We start from the raw sequence: 20,143 nt of genomic DNA, 5'->3' as shown, positions 1-20,143 counted from the left end.
ATTCAGCTTTTATTTCACTCTCACTTTGTGGGAAATTACTCAACTGTGTTTACACATTTGTTTTTGTTCTGATTCGTGACCACCTGTGAAAGTATAACCTGTTGCTTTTTCATTGGGCTCTGTATTAATTGAACCTGTCTCGGTATTTGCATTTGCTGTGCAGGCACCATCTGCACCTGTGGCTGTATTTGTGGCATTTGTACTTGATGTACCTGGGGTTGCACATTCTGCATTTGTTGCACCGGCTGTAAAGGTTGAAAACCTTGCATGTTATTCACATTATTCTGCAAATGTCGATTTTGACCTCCCATTCTAGGTCCTCTCATGCCCTGAAATGAATTGACACCATTTGTTTGCTGAACTACTCCTCCTACCCTGATTCAACATCGGACACTGTCTTTTCCAATGTCCCAGCAATCCGCAAATGTGGCAAGGTAATACTTTTTGCCTCTGCTGCTCATCCTGCATCACCAACTGAACTCAAGTCCACATTTCTATTAACTACTGGAATCATCATTTCTCGTCCTCTACCTCAACCTTAATTCAGAAACAAACCATTTCCCTGTGGCAACTGTTGTGCATTTCCCTGCATTCCTGTCTGCGCTGCCTTAATATGTATCACCATCGCCTTTTCTTTCAGCTTCTTTTGTTTCAACTCAATTTCATCACTACAATATTTTGCATACTGCAGAACCTTATCAATCGGCTTTGCCTGCCAACGTATCAAATGATTCTTAATCATTTGACTCACTTCTGGTTTTAACCCATCGACAAATCTGAACACCAAATGATTCATGTTTTCCGTTTCAATAGTTTCTGGACCACTAAATTGTTTGAATGCCTTCAACAACCTCTCATAACATACATGAATTGACTCCTTCCCTTCTTGTGTTGTTCTATCAATGCGCTGCCAATCAACGCTTTTCGGCAAAACTCTCAGTTTCAAAAATTCAATGACTTTATAGTGATATTTCATTACTTCAGGAGATGGTGCACCTGTTTTCAAATCTCTTTGCGGTTCACTCATCAACCAATCAACGCTCCTTTTACATTCAACCCACAAATCTGCTGCTGCCACAATATCAAAAAGTGCATTCAAATCTTCCCAAAGACACTTTGAAAGTTTCACAAACCTATCTGTCTGTTGATACCACTCCATTGGCTTCTTTCTCATTCTTGGATAATCATTTGTATAGCTTATGATATCACTTCTATTCCAAGGTACATGAATAAAATTCCCTCCTGGTGTTTCGCTCATTGGTAATATTTTTACTGCATCTCCTGCCAGTATCCCATCATCTTTCTTAGGTCTCGCTCTTCTCCTGTCCCATTTGCTCTCCCGTTTATCCAATTCTCTCCAAACCTGCACTTTCTCAAGTAACTCTTTGAGATGAGTTTTCATCCCTGCAGATCTCATGTGAACAAAGTCTTCTTCCTCCAATCCCAGCATATAACTCCTTCTCAATGTTTTCATCTTTGTCAAATCAATGTCATAATCATCTGCTATATCTTGTAACTGTTGATAAACTCTGTTCGCTCCTTTTGTAATGACTTTACACAAATATCTCGATTGCCCTTCGGTATACGAGTCAAGTCTGTTCACTCCCATTGCTCCTTCTAAAAGCTCACTTCCTTCCAAGTTTAATCTTACTCTGTTGATCATTTCTTCCTCTCTTTCCTTTCTCTCCTGTTGTTTTGAACTATTTAAGTCCTCCAACCATTCAGATATTTCTTGTGCAGACAAGCCTTTCACTGATACTCCCCTAGCTTGTGCACCTGCTCCTCGCCCTTGCCCTGAACTCGTACTTGGTTGTTGAGCCATTGTTCCTGATGTCTCGACAGGTGACAAATCTATTAGAGAATTCACCTCAGTTAAACTTTGTCCCTGTCTATTCTGCACATTTAGCAATGAATTCTCTCCACTACTGTCTACTCGAACATATAATGGAGTTACTGGACCCATCGTAATGGGTACAGTAATTGCATCTGGATTCATCAGTGTCCCAGCTCCCGGTGTTTGTCCTGCTCTAATGCTCTGAATTTGTGGAATCTGTATATGTACAGGTTCTCTTATCTTTGTCCCTTGAAGACCCTGTGACAGCATTATGTTTGCCATTGTTCTCACTGTCAGGATCTCTGGCTGTGCCTCTGGAATGTTCATTTCAAACTGGTGTCTATTGCTCAACGAGTCATTAAAACTACACTGCATCCGAACTCTCTCATGACTCAGGTCACCTCCCGCTGACTCTGAAGTAAATGGTGCAGTAGGCATATATATTACTCATACAACTCCCATTTAATCCATTTATATTCTGCTGTCTCACATCTGGTGGAGGATATGTTTCTACAACATGGTTAACCACTTTGTCTTTCTCCGTGTCATCATCATTCAAAAATGGCCATTTTCAGCTCTTTTGCGTCCTGTTCTAATGAACCCTTCTTTTTCTTTCCATCTTTTCTTTTAACCTCGTCTTCATTTGTTCTTGCTGGAAATAACCTAACCCAGTGTAACGTATCTTCTCTCCATATTTTCTGTTCCTCAACCCACAATGTTTCAGACAGTGTTTTCTCTACCCTTCTCATTTTCTTTTTCTATTTTAAAGCCTGCTGTACCTTCGCTAGCAGCTCCCATACAGCTAATGCCTTATACTGCGCTGGCCTCGGCGGAGGTTTAAGACTGTACATCTTCGTTCTCAGGTTATTCAGAACTCTTAAATTGAACGTACCATCTTCTGGGAAAGCTAACAACCTTCTTGTGATTTTGACCCAATGCTTTAGCCAAAGACATACCGCTGCACCTCTCTCCTCAAACACAATATATGCTGGAGTATTTTCAGGCAGACAAATCTCTCCTTCCAATGCTGGAATGTATTCATCACCCCTCAACGCACATTTCAAGGCTTTGAAAAACGTCATTTTGACTCAATTTATTCAAACTCAGTATTCCACAAACTTGAACAAAAACAACTGAACAAGTAATAGAAAAAGTTAAAAAAAGAATAACCAATCATGTACAGTGACTTCTATCCCACAATTCTCTTCGACCCCCCTGCCTTCCAATCGTGTTACTCTATTATCGGACTGATTGACAAATCCGTGCGTGATTCCTTTCTGTCGATCAACCAATCCCAGCGCGGCACCACTACTTCACACTCAACACATTCACTCCCCTCAGCACCTTCACTGAGACGCTGACAAAGTCTATCGTACTAACCTTTCACAACTCACACACAAAACAACGCAATATTAATTTGCGAGCTATCTTAAAAAAAATAAGAAAACATATTCACTCATTTACTACAGGTAGGTAACACAAACGCTTCGGAACCTTCCAAAGAAACCTTCAGTTTTCGACTACTCCTTTTTCACAGTTCCCACAATCATGAGTAAACTTTGACCAGCAAACTTTACTACTCCACTGTTTCTTAGACTATTGTCTAGTGTACTTAGTACTCACCAAGTCTTCAGTATATTTTCACTCACACCGATTTCTCAAAACTCGACTTACCAAGCTCGACAGATCGGTCTACTAAATGAATGAATTACAACATATATCAAGTGTCTCTCTACACTTGTCCTTATACTCCGGAGTCCCGGAACTCTCTCTCACTAGGTCCGTCATCAACAACCATGTGGATACTTTTTCCTGCATCAAGCGGCACATTCAAATGAAGAACACGCTTCCCTACTCTCATACCTATAGGAGTACGCCCAGTCCATCTAATCACTAATTTGAGTGTCTCTACTCCTCTAAACTCATTTTCAACACAATCATCTGCAAATTAGCCAAAGCTGTACAAGCGCAAACACTTTATTCTCCTCAATCAAATACAATCAAACACCACCAAGAACATACCCATCAACCTAGGGAGTCTCCAAGAACCCGGGGAAAGTCACTTAGGCAAACTAGCCACTCATCATGTTTAATCCTTTTAACAATTTTGAAAAAGAAAGAAAGAAAAAAAAAACACTTTGACACACCCGAACCTCACAGACCCATTATGACATCTTCTAAACATTGATGTATAGTAATCTGCTACCAAAAACTGCTAATGCGCCATAGAATCTAGCTATTATAAATACTGAATAGTGGATTCAGCACTAGAGGATGATGGATCGAAGCAACATAGGCTTGAGGAGATGTCACCAATGGGAAGTGTGAGGACCATCAAAAACAACAACAATCAATGTTATAAAGTTTCAGTCAATAACTACACCAGTTAAGTAATTAAAGGTCATAAATGTATTTCCCTATATTAACAATGCTAATGTCACAAAAATAACTCTCAGACACAAATGGTAAGCATATAAAATCAATAGCGGCTGATTAAATCGGCATATATGTCTTAGTCTAATTAATAAAATTAAACAAATTATCTCCAAAAGAATCACATTTATTAATAATACCCAAACTGGTAATAATGGCAAAGAATACATTAGTTCAGCATCAAATAATCTCAGGACAAGTCATAGACATAGCAAGGTTAATTCCCTAACTAATCACAAATTAGCATTACATGTTGGGCTATATGTGAAAAGAATTTAGTAGCATTCATTTAGAAAACTCTCAACTTGATTAGGATATATATATATAAACTATTAATGTGCAGCAATAAAATCATTAGTTGCAGCTGGTACCTGGAAAGCAAGAGAGACACAATTCACATTTAATAACATACATTACCACAATAGTAACACAACAGCAAATGATCAGCTTCAGCTTGAGGACACCATCAGTTATCTCATCAGAAGTTTTGGGCCTAACGACAGCTAGTCTTGAACCTTGTCTATTCTAGAAGAATATAACGCTCAAACGAACAAATCTTCCCTCTAGTCATTCTACACAGGTTGATATACTAAAATCTAATCAACCCCTGATTGGTCAGTCTGTGGGAGATTTCATTTCAGCCAAACGACAAATAAATTGATGACCTAAACTTAACAACACCTACGCTAACTATAACATTTTCTTTCGATGTATCTTTATTTCTTCCGTCTTGTCTGTAACTCCATTGTCTCATCCACCTTTCACGTATCTTGTTCTCAGGAAGAAACTTTCACTGATACATTTACTTCCATCCTTTTTAGTAACATCTGCAAACAATAGGACATTTGAACTTATGCAATGCTCAGTTAATACATGACCTTGTAAGACATAACACTGCAACCCACTATGGGTAGCTGTGGATACGTTTACACAAGCTTTGAAAACACCTATTATGAAAGCTTTGAATCATGGAACATAACCACAGCGTTTGAATATAATTTTGCTTAGCCAAGAACAGAAAAACACATATTTCAGAACATTTCTTGTTTTACACGTCAGTTCATTATACATTTTAATATGAAAATCATTAATAAACATATTAGAAATTTAACACTCTCATAGGTTGAAAACATACAGTTGTATCCTGAAGGCTACTGTGAGTGGAGATGTAAATGTCTTTGTGGCTGCATTACATGATCTAGATAAATACTTTGAGCCAAAAGTAGATTATTTTTTTTTCATTGCAAACAGAGTAAGGAGGAATCTGCTGATGACTATGTGGCAGTTTTAAAAAAAAAACTGGCAATTAGCTGTAAGTTTGACATCCTTCATGGTGACTTGATAAGGCAAAAATAAGTCATACATGCCAATAACCCAGCCATCAAGGAACAATTATGGATTCATAGGGATTCTTAATTTAAGGACATACTGGCTATAGTACGCAAGGCAGAAATTTCAGGAAGATGTGTCACAGAATTGAAACAATTTAATAAAAAGCTGGATTTTATTTATAAAGTGACAGCTCACAAAGTGAGAAAGACCAAAAGAGTAATTTCAAGGAGAAACCTGTGGGTAAAGATAAGAGATGGGATTGCTTTGAAACAGTGACATAACGAAACTTGAGGGGTCTCCCCTGCACTGTACTGTTTACTGTGCTGAGAGGGCCCCCTAGAGCTCAGGGCCCCCTGCACTGCAGGGGCTTTGTGGACCTCTGTTACACCTCTGCTGTGACAGCGTAGAAAATCTAGCGCATTGTGAGACATGTCCTGTGCTTAAGCAGAAGTGTAGCAGTTGTGGCACCATTGTCCACTTTGTGAAGATGTGGAAAAAAAAGAACAGAGTGAAATGCATACACGAAGGCAAAAGCCAGTGTGAAAGTGATGCTGAAGAAGAAACTGGGTAGTTGGATGATATTATGAGTTTACAGGTGAAGTTTGCTCTTAACATAATGAGAACAGTACCAAGGGCAAGCCAAAGTGAGAAATGACAATAGGAGGTGCCCCATCAGAATATACATGTATTCAGGATCACCTTTCTTCATTTTTAATGAGGATGTATGAAAGAATAAATTTGTTGAGAAGATTGGCACACATTTAATACCATCTGATATTAAACCTGAGAGCTACTCTGGTGACAGGATTGATGTGTTTGGACAGGTACACAAGGGGTAAGCTGTATGTGGCAAAAGGACCATCTGTCTTGGGTTGGCATGATCAAGGGGACCTACACATTGTTCTGGATCCGAACAGTGATGAAAAAAGTGTTGGTGGTGGATGAAGGGAACATGATGCCCAATGCCATGGCATAAATGTTTCCAAAAGTATTTGGTAAGCAATTGGGAAAGCTGGATTGTTTTGAGCACAATATAGGTCAAAGGTGATGCTACTCCCAAGATACATAAAACAAGGACTGTACCAATGATGGTACAAAAAAAAGTTGTAAAGGAACTAGTCAAGCTGATACAGTTGGATGTAAACAAGCCATTAGAGAGCTCTGAATTTATCTCCCCGGTGGTGGTGGCATGCCATTGTAATGGCAAAATCAGTCTCTGTGTAAACCTGTGACATCTGAACAATAATATTGTTACCAATCATGTTCCCCTTCCTAAAATCACTGAGATGCTGTTGTGTTTGAAGGGGGGCACATGTTTTTTGATTTTAGATCTCTCTGTTGCTTCCCATTAAATTATTCTTACACTGAAGTCCAGGATGCTCCCAGCATTCATCACACCTTTTGTGTGCTTCCAATTTTATAGAATGCCATTTGATTGGGCATCATCTGCTGCCCTTTTCCAGAGCCTGATGCACAAATTGTTCAGAATGGAGTGGTGTTTTTCCAGGACAATATATTAGTGTTTGGGGAGAGCAGAACAAATCATGATGAGAGATTGCAGAGAGTGTAGGAAGTGTTGGAGAGTGATCGGCTGACAGTTGAGCTGAACAAGTGCAGATTTGCACAAAGAAGCTGAAACATTTGCTGATCAGCGTTTTTACTAGGACTCCAGCACCTGCAAACGAGGATGATGTGAGGTCATTCTTGGGGGTTGCAGAGTTTTGCCCAAAATTCATCCCTAACTTTGCAAACAAGGTGTATAACATCAGACAATTACTCAAAAAGAATGTAAAATTTGTGTGGGACTCACAGTGTGAGGCAGAGTTTGGTAGAACTAAGTGTGACATGGAGAAAGTGCCTAGTTTGGATAGTTGCAATCCCAAATTAGATTGTTTCTTGACAACATATGTGAGTAACAATGGGCTAGGGGCAGTACTATTGCAGGGGGATGCTAGGGGTAATGAGAGTATTATCCTGTTTGCATCCAGATCCCTGTTGCCAGCTTAAGAAAAATATCCCACCATAGAGAAGGAGGCGCTAGCATATGCATGGGCCTTGGAACATTTTTGTACTTTTGTTTGGGTAAAACCGGTTACCATTCAGTGCGATCATAAGCCCTTAGTTAAGTTACTAAGCTCTGAAAGGAGTGTGACTGCATCTGCCACGATTGCAACATTGTCAATGAGATTGAAAGACTACATCTACCTCGGGGTGTATTTTTGGGTAAGAATAATGTAGTTGCAGATTATTTATCCAGGATGCCTTGCACACTGGAAAGGTGTGAAGATGACCAATGGAATGACTTTAAGGCTGCCTTATTACATGACTTGGGTTCACTAGCTACTAGAAAGGAGGATTGGGAGATAGAACAGAAGGAGGATTCTATTTTGCAGTTGATTTTGAAGTACATGTATCAGGGGTGGCCCAGGAAGAATGGGTTGTCAGAGGTGTGTAAACCTTTTTGGGAAGTTAGATCGGAATTGTCAAAGAATTGATCTTTAAGGGAAGTAATAATATTTCTCCTTGTGAATTCCGTATTTCATTTTGAAACTTTGGCATTTTGGTATTGCGAGGACCAAATCGGTCATCAAAGAATTATTTTGATGACCTGGAGTTGACAAGACAGTGGAAAGGTTTGTCAGACCTATGGAATTTGTTCTTTTGCTGATAAATCTTTGCGCACATTAAGACCACCTATGAGTAAGTGTCTCATTCATTGGGAATATGTGACAATGGATTTGTTGGGTTCTCCCTATCTTCTTGAGGAATTAAAACATCATCGACTACCACTAGAGACCCTTTATAGATGTATAAAAATGAGCTCTGTTGTTCCTGTTTTTAAGATGCACAACTTTGATCATTGAATTTGTTCACATATGACTTTGATTAGAGCGCTGAGCACATTTCTCACTACACGCCCGCTGTGGAGTCACAATATAAAAGCTTTTTTATAAAAGTTCTTTATGTATGATTTATTGTAACTAATAGTTAAAATAACCATTTGGTTCATTTATATTGATTGTATTGTTTTGTATTGTCCAATGGCATGGGACCCCATGTCAGGGGTTGAATTTAAGATTGCTCAGTACTTTCCAAGATCGGTGGGACCGATAGGTAGAGGCACCACAGGGCTATTAGTGTATTGTTGATTGAGCACGCTCATCCCTCTTGGTAACTGAAGATGATGGAGCCTCTTCTGTACCAAGATGTTCTTGTACTGAGTGCTGCTCCTCCTGAGTGGCTGACCAATGTCCTCATGTCTTCCGGGAAGTCTTAGTTTGTCAAGTTTGTCTTACTCATGTTCTTTTAGGTGCTTGGCTGAGGTTGTGAGCAATTCCACTTCCTCCTAGCAATAACACCCATTGTGCAAAGTGGTAGGTTGTTGTCTTCTCCTCAATTTTCAGCGTCATCTTGTCCCTGTCTAAAGGGAGAGTAGTGATGAACAGCAGTTCTACTCTCGCTCTTTAAACTTTAATCCTGCCATGGTGTGGAGGTTCTCCTTGATTGCAGAGTTGAAATGTTGACTGGAGTACTGTTTAAAGTGGTTCTTTTTTATCTTCCCTTGATGGCCAAAGATGGCTACGTATCTGGCCAGCACCTGTGAATTTCAAAATAAAGATTCTTACTCTGGGGACCAGGGGGTTGATTCTGACATGTCCTCCCCTGCTATCCTTCCTTAGACTGATTTAGATTGACTCACATGAGAAGTGGAATGGCTCCAGACAGGAGGTCATCCACCAAAGAAAGGCAAACCCTGAACAGGCAAAGGGCAGTAAGAACTATATCTCCATCAAAGGTATGTACTGTGCTATCTTCCTGCACCTACATAGACTACTGGTTTCAGGAAGGGTAACTTGAGACAAGTACATTTAGGCTCCTGTGTGCAACAAGTAGGACATTTGGAAATCCCCCTGGCATATGCTTTTCATTGTTTTACTTTTTTTACTTTTACGCTTCTCATAATATTCATTAAAGTAATATAAATGCATGATTTAGCTTTCTATTGCATTGTGTGTTTTCATGATGCTTTGATATAGGATGATAGTGCATCAATAGCTCACGTGGTATGCATTTAATTGCGTTATTAAAAAAAAACTGATATTTTTAATGCTAATATTGATATTTGCTAGAGGCTAGGAAAGGAAGGATTTCAATGCAGATTTATTTTATCAATGATTTGACTTAAGAATCAATATCTGATATGTTGGTGTCTTTTTCTAATTTTTCCAGGCATCATGTTTTTCATTCATATAATGTGCCCTAGAACCAGGCTTTAATATTTAATAAAGTCTTGTAAAATAGCATGTCCACCTTTTTAACAAAATGGCTCTAGAACTCACCTGCAGTCCCTGATAGGAATTATCGTAACTTGATATGCATTATCGTCACGTAAGCCGTAGGTAAGTTGGTGCATACTATTGCTTGTCAGGGGACTGTGAAAGTCTGTCTGGACCATATTTATAAGAGGGTGTCTAAAAGCATGCCAACACATCTGTCCAGGCACACATGTGAAAATACACACACCCATACCAAAAGAATGTGCATGTGCCCTCCTTCCATGCCCTAGTCATCTTGGAGGCAAAAGGACCCTGTGTTGGGAGAGTGCCTATACGTGACATGGCATAGCCTGGATAACATTCTTTGTAGGGGTATAGGTAAAAACTGTAGATATGCTGCCACCACTGTCAATTTCTCATAACATGGGTTCACAGGGCAGAGGCAATTCTCACAAAAGCCTGGCAAGGTTGTCATGTCACTCAGGTAAAAATATAAATGGCTATTCAGAAAAATGTACAAGGGCAAGACCACTGTCATAGGTCCACGGGCAAGCAGGGGCTTCTGGGCTCAACTGTGGGTGCTGAGGCTTTTTGCTCCTGAGTCCCAGGTCTCGATCTACTATGGATCATGAGCAACTGGGTCAAGTACCCCTTCAGCCTTTGACTCTCATTGATAAAGCGGGTTAAGCAGTCTGATCTTTCTCAGGGGAAAGATAGACACAAGGAGGTGAGTACAGGCTCACAAATCAAAATACGTTCAATAGCAGCAATAAATATTTGTCCAGTTAAAAGCTTGCTCTTATTTAAACAATTAGTATTTATATACCAACACAACATAAAGTACAGAATTCACAAACAATATACAAAGTCTCCTGAGGACAGGGCTATGGTGTTTTATCAGATGGGTTCCTGAGTCCATCTCCCCTCTCATTAGTGGCAGTGGTCATACCTCCTTCCATATAGGTGACATTCAGGTTATGTCGACTAGCAGTCCGAGTCTCAGGAGTCCCACTCTGATTTTTAATAAGTCAAATGTGTTCCACTACCAAAGTGCAGCATGACAGGCAAGATCCCCCATGGCCGTCTGGCCCATAAATCAGTCTTACCTGCACCAGCAGGACCCACATGACTAGACTTCGCTCCCTCCAGCGCTCTCTCATTTAGAGTCAGAATCTTTGAAGTTTATGTTGGAGCTAGGCATCCATTCGAAGTGCATCTCCTCTGGCCTGCCCTTCCTCAAAAAAGCAGTCTGTCACAGCAGGAGCAACTCCAAATTTGATAGCTCCATAGCACATGCCATGGGAGTAACTATAGGTTCATACATGAATGTCAGCCACAATTATTTCTGTATCAAAAGGATTACCCTGGGGCCTCAGCCCTACGCTTTATGGTTCTCTTATCAGCTCAATCTCCTTTGTGAGATGTGCCCAGCCTCCTTTCCAGTGACCTCTCTGTGAATCAGAGAGCACTTGTTGAAGTGTACTGAAAAGCCTGGTTTTCCCCACTAAGGTCACAGGAATACAGCAAGGCAGAAAACTGTGTAGTAGGATTCTTCTACCTCCTCATGTTCCTCTAGTTAGCCCTGAGTCTCCCAAAATGGAACCCAGAATCTTACATGTATTCTACCATTCACAGGCACACATGCATATAACATACACACACACCTCACAGCACTGGATCTTCCATTTATCGTACCATTCAGAGGCACACACACACCCAGCACATTCATAAAACACACATGCACAGCCAACCACTGCAGCATCCCTGTATTGCACCATTCAGTGCCACACATTGTAGTGAATCCTACTTCATTTTAATGGGATAACAGGAGTTAGCTTAGCCTTTGGCTTGCAGACTCGTGCCCCCGTCACCTACTGACTTTTAACCTAACTAGCTTGCTCTGTCTTAGCATATTTAATTATTTATTTCTTCAAAAATGGCTGCCTTGTTTAGATTTAGGCCACTTGTTATGAGTTACATTATCAGTGTCACCGCGCTAAGGCGTCAAGAACAAGCACCAAAGACAAACAAACAGTAGGTGTTCACACTTAGGGATTTTCCCTCTCCATACTTTCGAGGGATTGTTTATATTAATTGCCGTCCCAAGCATGTCTGTTATCTATTGTTTGGGAACACACCTACGTCAGGGGTCCTTGAAGATCTGTATAAATATATCACACTTTAGACAGATAATCAGAGGGGTTCCGACCAGAGGGCATCACCACCATCGCTGATATTGATGCTGCAGTCGGCTTGACGCTGACCCAGTCTTTGTGTCCCTGCGGAGTCTGAGATAGAGACCTCATTCCAAGGTAACGAGGGTTGGGGGCTCCTCTCATGGACATGGCATTGGCAGATTAGGTTTAACAAACCCAGCTCTCCTTTAGGTAGGAGGTTAGGCCTTTCACATTAGGGTATTAGGGCATATTACATCTCGTATGTCTTTTCTATGCATTGCAAGATGGTGGGGGTCTTTGTAATAATGACTCTTGTCTTCACAATTCTGTTACTTGCATTATTCATTATCCTAATCATTGCAGCCCATGCAACTTATCGCAAAATGCAGTTATATTGAATAAAAACTATTGAAACTTTACTGCATCTTTGTCATTGCCTGTGTTTGTATGAGACATGATATATCTGTGAGAAAGGGGTCATCTCCGTTTAACCACGACACTCCCTGAGATGTTTTACTCTCGAGTCCATGCGTAAAGGCTGCCACAAATCACATTTTATTATTGTGTTTCTGGTGAGGTGCTGCTAGTTAGCCGGTAAGGTTGGGACAACAGTTGCGACTTGTAGGAAAGACGTAGTCGCCTACAAACAAAAGTACTGTCATCCTTTAACCAGCAGTCTTGCCTAGAGCAAGAGTCCAAACTACGACATGGCGCCACCAACGATGGTGTTTAAGCACTGATTTACGGATACCCCGACTATCACTGTCTCACAGACAACAGGTACCCTGAGTACCATTATACGGAGACGTCTGTGGTCTTTGGGAAAATCCTCCTCAGCCGAAAAGATAACACCTGATTAAGCTGTAGGTTGTTCGAGCTCGAACTCATAAAAGGACTTTGCTCCCCAATTTTGGTGTTCCGTTTTTCTAAACTAATATGGCCATTGACATTCCTGAAAATGCTCGACAATCACTAACACAACATGGCCTTACAAATGAGGGTGGGGATGTTACTCTTATAATAGAAACTAATGAAGCATACCAAACAGAAACATTTTACTGTTGGGTCACCTTTCCTGAGGTCGACCAAAGAACACGTACATTCCACACATATGAAATTGAAACGTACCTTCACGGTTCCGAGCATACCAGTATCATGAAATATCGCTCACATACCAAGAGCATCAGAACTGGTTCGAAGGCGCCTTACCACATGTACTACAAAGAGTGAGGTTAGGTCCATTAAGTAACGACGGACCTACATGGCCTATGTTTGCCACATACACACCTCACCCAGGCATACAGAATATGCCACTAGCAGATCTGCGAGATTTATATAATAAATTATTAACATTATACAGACGATTAGTTCAGTTCGTAATGCGAACATTGAACACAACACCAGCGTGTCCAGCACCGCCAGCACCTGGTGGTTATCAATTGGCTACTGGGATTAATCCGTAAACAGTACATACTATTATGGGTAAAGTACCCACGGAACGTGAAAAAATACCATTCTGGATTGCCCAGAAAACTAATCAGCTGGAAGCTGTGTTTCCCAATACGGGACCACAGGAAAAACATAGACTGCTCACTATGTGCTTGTCCTTTGGGATGGTTCCCTCGGTGGATGACTGTGCCACATGTGGTACAGTCTTCACTGCCATATATACTACCACACATGGTACCCCGACACTTGCCAATTTACCAGAAGTGTTAAAACAAATACAAAATGAGCATGGGGCTGCACCAGCCCTGGACTTGGGGATTAAATTAATGCGTAACTTTGACGCTGTATCCTTGATAATACTCAGGGACATTAAAGGGGAAGCGGTAGCACTGGCAATTCACCAGCGTCTCTGGGAAACTCCACACCAGGAACAAGAGAGACAGCTACCGGAAATTATTTCCGATACCTATACCAGTATAGGACGGGATAGTTTGGGAGCCAAACCAAAGAAATTGGAATTACAAGGTACCGCCCATAAGGAGGGTTCCAAGCAGGCACAAGAGGGCTCTAAGAAGCGCTGGGACAAACAAAAAGATTTTAAAGAAAGAAGGAATAAGAGAGCTGATTCTCCACACCCGGAGAACTCCGAAAGGAGATATAGGCCCTCATTACAACTTTGACGGGCGGCGGAGGCCGCCCGCCAAAGTTGCGCCGCACGAATACCGCACCGCGGTCTGAAGACCGCGGCCGGCATTCTGAGTTTCCCACTGGGCGGGCGGGCGGCCGCCTTAAGGCCGCCCGCCAGCCCAGCGGGAAACAACCTTCCCACGAGGACGCCGGCTCGGAATCGAGCCGGCGGAGTGGGAAGGTGCGACGGGTGCAGTGGCACCCGTCGCGTATTTCACTGTCTGCAATCGAGACAGTGAAATACAAAGTGGGGCCCTCTTACGGGGGCCCCTGCAGTGCCCATGCCATTGGCATGGGCACTGCAGGGGCCCCCAGGGGCCCCGCGACACCCCCTACCACCATCCCGTTCCTGGCGGGCGAACCGCCAGGAACAGGATGGCGGTAGGGGGTGTCAGAATCCCCTCGGCGGCGCAGCGAGCTGCGCCGCCTTGGAGGATTCAAAGGGGCAGCAGGAAACTGGCGGGAGACTGCCAGTTTCCCCTTTCTGACCGCGGCCAAACCGCCACGGTCAGAATGCCCTGCGGGGCACCGCCGGCCTGTCGGCGGTGCCTCCGCGTCCAGCGGCCCTGGCGGTTACAAACCGCCAGGGTCGTAATGAGGGCCATAATCTTAGAAATAGGGAGAACAATAAAACTCCAGACAGATATACTGATTCACGTCCCTCTTGTTCCTTTCAGGATGCACCAGACAGACTTAGCGAGAGAGGGGGACGTCAAGATCGACGTCCTGAATACGTGAAAGAAAAGAAAGGTTCTCCGCAGTCTACCATTAAAAAAGAAGAAAAGACTCCTCAGCAAAAGCCACAGTTTAAAAAGAAGAAGGTGGCAGCACTGACAGCTAAGAATGCCAGTATACTTAAGAACACTGTTGAGGAACAAGACGTGGGCAGTGACTCTGTTAGACAGCGCGGCAGAGGTCACAATATGTCGCCAGAGTCTGAAAGATCATCTGGACGCGACAGCAACTAGCCATTTCATCGCAGTTGAAACAGCGGATGGCCGCGTACTCCCCCCGGAAGGGTTTATGAATTAAAAATTCAGATAGAGGGAGACATGGAGCACATTATTAGTGTGATATTTTGGGATGAACTTACTAGTGATATCCTATTGGCCGAAAGAGACTGGCCACCTGAACACGTCCGCAAGCTCCCGCATGGGGAAGATGTCACTTTGCCTTCTTTCTCCAATCTTGTTCCGGAAGCAGACAAAGAAGCCTATGCTTCTGAATGGGCTTTAGCGCAAGCACCTGCGTTATACTGCAATCATGTAGGTTGGGACAAGTAGTCGCCTTATCATGTTATTCCCGTTAGGTCGACACCCCAACCACAGCCACAATATCCTGTTAAACATGAAACGAAAGCTCCGGTGAGGGAAATACTCGCCCAACTTGAGTACCAGGGAGTAATTGAGCCCTGTACATCTGCAATGAATAATCCGTTATTTCCCGTTGCAAAGCCAGACCATTTATATAGAATAGTCATTGATTATAGACACTTAAATAGTCATACACGTACATATGCTATACAGAATTCGCACAGCACTAATAAATAATATAGTGCGTAAAAAATATAAAACAACATTAGACATCTCTAATGGATTCTTCTGCCAGAATTTAGCACATGAAAGTCATTTGGCTCGCAGAAACGCTTTTGTTGTTTACCTCAAGGCTATAAGAATAGCCCAGGGCTATTTTCAGCCCGTGTAACATCGATACTACATGATTTCGATTCCAAATCGTTAACCTATGTGGATGACATATATCTCACAGACGACATCCACGACATTCATCTTGCGAGGGTCGATCGGATCATTTTGGGATTTGCAGATCTCGGTTACAAATTCAATTTTAAGAAAAGCAAGATAGCCTTTCTTAGTGTATTATTCCTGGGATATGAGCTATCAAATGAGGGAAAGAGCCTGGCCCGCACTTTCTAGAAATATTTGCTCAACTGCACCCTCCTATCTCGCTAAAGAAACTCCAGTCATTACTAGGATTCTTTAATTTTGGCAGAACATACATTCCAGATTATGCACAACGGATCAAGCCACTTTATGACTTGGTTCAGCCCAAATTTTCTAGCAGACACTGGACAATTGAACACACGCACATCCTTAGGGAAATGCAACGGGACATGCTAGAAGCTAAACACTTGCACACATGTGACAATAAAAAAAAATTGGTCATCAGAATAATAGCTGGTGCCATTGGATTTACTTACGTCACCTTTAATGAGGATGACACGATACCCATAGCATATAAATCACTTTTATATTCCAATGCTGAACAATACTTTGCACCCACAGAAAAGATTCTGACGGCAGTTCAGATGGCTGTCATAAAAGAGAGGCCACTTGCCCAGGGGAAACTTATTATTGTTGCTTCTCCAGTACCGGTTCTAGAGGCTGTCACCAAAGCAAGCGTTCCCAACGCTAAAGCATTACATCCGCGTTGGATTCAATGGGCAACGTCTCTGACCACCACTGATGTTGATTACATTTTTGATCCAAAACTTCAGACACAAGAATTTCTCCAGTACGAACAAGAGTACCCCGCTCCTCTAAATATCTTGCCATTAGACAACTACCATACTGTCATATATACTGATGGTTCAGCACAACCGGCTTTAGGTACTAAACATCAGTACTCTGCAGCTTGCACAGCCGTGAGCGGAGTGATGGAAGATGGAGTTTTCCACCCTCACAATACCTACATGCAGACCTTAGGGGACTGCAAAGCCCAGTTGGCTGAGCTTAAAGCTCTTATTCTAGCACTTGAATATACTGAGCCAGGATGCCAGACTTTAATAGTCTGTGACTCTTATGACTGCGTCCAGTCATACAATGACTATCTCAATCATTGGAAACTGAACGGGTTTAGAGATTCTAAAGGGAACACCATTAAACACAAAATACTGCGGGGGAGGGTGGCTGATCTTAAGGATAAGCTGCCTTGTGTCCATGTAGTTCATACATTGGGACACCAACGTGTAGGAGTACACGTTGCCGGTAATACTTTGGCTGATGAAGCGGCCAAAGCAGCAGTATCTACGGCTTCTGTGGCTGCAGTGACTCGTTCTCAGACGAGATTGGATAATGAAATATTGATTGCCGCTAAAGCTTCAGCTGCAGGCAAGTCCCTTCCTAAAGGATACCCTATGAACTATACTTACCATATCAGTGCGCAGAATGTTGCTTACACAACAATTCCTGGGGTTGGAGATCAAGTGATTCCCAATGAAGACCAGAGATTAGATCTAATTAAAGCAGCACATGAGGGTGTCGCTTCTGCACATGCTGGTATACAGGCCACAATAACACTCCTACAGAAACGTTTCTGGTGGCCTGGTCTATGCAGACGAACAAAGCAGTATGTCCTTTGCTGTGACATTTGCCAGCAGATCAAGGGTTCTAATACAAAACGTCCACCGCAGACATCCCTCTTAGTGTCCAACAGGCCACTACAGTGTGTGTACCTGGACCGTTGTGGTCCCTTACAGCCTGATGGTACATACAAATACATTTTAGTCACTGTAGATTCTTGTTCTAGATTCCTGTGGGTATGGCCACAGCGGTTGGCTGACGCCCGGACTGTTATAAAAGACTTGCTGATCTTTATCGGTACATATGCGGTTGCAGCATTTCATTCAGACCAGGGCCCTGCATTTGCCTCTAAGGCATTCAGGGATACCATGGGGACGATGGGTGTTGAACTCCATTACTCCTCGCCATACCATCCCGAGGGAAATTCTGTCGTGGAGAGGCGGAATCGTGATCTAAAGCAGTCCTTAACAGCTTGAGTAGTAGGTTCAGGCCGCAGTTGGTTACATCACCTATATGTGGTCCAGAAACCACTGAATAATCTGCCAAGACGGTTCTTGGGGGGACGCACCCCATATGAGGTTCTCTTTGGGATACCTATGTATGTCCCAGATCTTGATGCCCCTGGTATGGTGGCAGCAGAAACACCATTTGATATAAATGAACGTCTCACTGTTTTACAGGAGCTTCAGCAATTTTGTGATGATAAATCATCTGCAAGTGCTGCCACCTTAAGGAATAAGGGATTTAGCGAAAACTTCGACTGGCTGGATTCCTAAAGTTGGGGATCTGGTTTGTGAGAAGATCGCAGTGAAGAAGGAGTTTGGTCCATCATACAGAGCACCTGTACCAGTCTTGGGAATAAAAGGCACCAGGACTGTCATCTTACAACCACTGTCTGGTTCCAAAATGAACAGATTCATCTCCATTGATGACTTCAAACTACACCATGTGGCTGATCCTTCACAGTAGACCAAGAGGTCCCTTGGGTGGTTCCCGATCCCCTCTCACTACCCAACAGGACATACATCTACATAGTAGGATGAACATCACTACTACAGACTATGCAACAATGTCAACTGCTGTTCCAGACACCTCCTTGACCATGGGGAGGGCGGAAAATGAACTTTTGTTGGTTCCTGTCACTACTTCAGTGACCACCCCGGATCAAGATCTAGCTGTTTTTTACACAAACACATCACAGACTAAAGACCCTGTCTATCAAGAGCCCCCACGTGAAGTGGACCAAAGTACGGATGGTGCACGGCTCCTGTGTTTGCAGAGACTGCCTCTGGCTATTTCGTTTACATTGATGATTTTTCTTCAGACTCATGCACTACTGTGATTGACAATGTTTCAAAAAGTAGTAAGCTGTATCAGTGGCTTAAAAAAAGCTATTTGACATACCCATGGAACTACTTATGGTCTGTTTGACATTTTTTGTGTTATTTTTATGGATTGGTTTTGTGACTGTTTTCTTTTTGCTTATAAATGGTCACTATATTGCTGATCGCTCTTCTGTGGAGCCTGTTGATGACGTTTTAACACCACATCATTCTTCACATTAGGTCCGGAGAGATTAGTCCCCTGTAAATATTACAGCTATACCGATTTCTGATGGGATTGTGTGGGACAAAGTTCCATTCGATATATACGGGCCTACTGAAATTATTCAAATACCATACGTGTTCAAAATTTCAATGACTGATGTAATTACACCTGATGTTGTCTCAGTTGATTCCATGCTAACTGAGATGAAAGACTATTCCGCTTTCGAAAGTGATGATGTATATGAATATACAATGAATTATGGGAAAATGTTCTGCTATAACAATTGGGGACATTACTACCTACACCGTGCCACTAGATACAGGCCAGTATTAAACTACACACAGTGGGAACATTGTTCTACATCACCAGTGGGGAGCCCACAGTATTATAGTGATAAATGTACATACTTTTCTGGGCATGACACAAGAAAAGCAGAGTCATATTATTTTAAGATACCTCCGGCACAAATTAGGAAACTTTAGCTAACGAATAGAAAACTGATTTATTCAGATCCTTTTGTTTCCCGGCTCGCACTTGAAGGTTACGAATACTGGAAGAACACTATTGATTTGAAAAGTGTATGGGGAACACAAGTCTGGCAGATACAGGGTAGGGTGGCTTTATTCCGAGCATGCCTGATTCCTGTACAAATGATTTTTTTAAATGACACAATTCAGCAGACATCCTGTCTGGGGTTAGCAAAAATTAAAGACTTAAATATGCCCAGTATCCCCACCCCGGCAAAGTTTAAAGATTGGCAATACTTCCTCAATTTCACTGAGGACAAACTAGATGCAATGGTTAAAGCTGGTACTTATAATTCTTCACTTTCCAGTCCCGGCGGGTGGTTAATATGGCCCACTAACACAAATGAGTGTCAAGCGCATTTTTTGAACTCTTCATGGGTTTTTTCAATTAACAGGCCAGACCCTCGCTTTATATCAGGTCAACATACAGGTATAGTTACGACATACACTGTGGGTAAGCTGTGCCAGCAATGAGTACAGACCAACCCGTTAGCCGCAGTTAACAAACATCTGAACACTCTTTCTGAAGATATAGACCTGCAGGATTTTCTGTTGAGTC

Source organism: Pleurodeles waltl, chromosome 6 (genome assembly GCF_031143425.1).
Source record: "Pleurodeles waltl isolate 20211129_DDA chromosome 6, aPleWal1.hap1.20221129, whole genome shotgun sequence".
NCBI lineage: Eukaryota > Metazoa > Chordata > Amphibia > Caudata > Salamandridae > Pleurodeles > Pleurodeles waltl.
Note: the sequence above shows the minus strand (reverse complement) of the source record.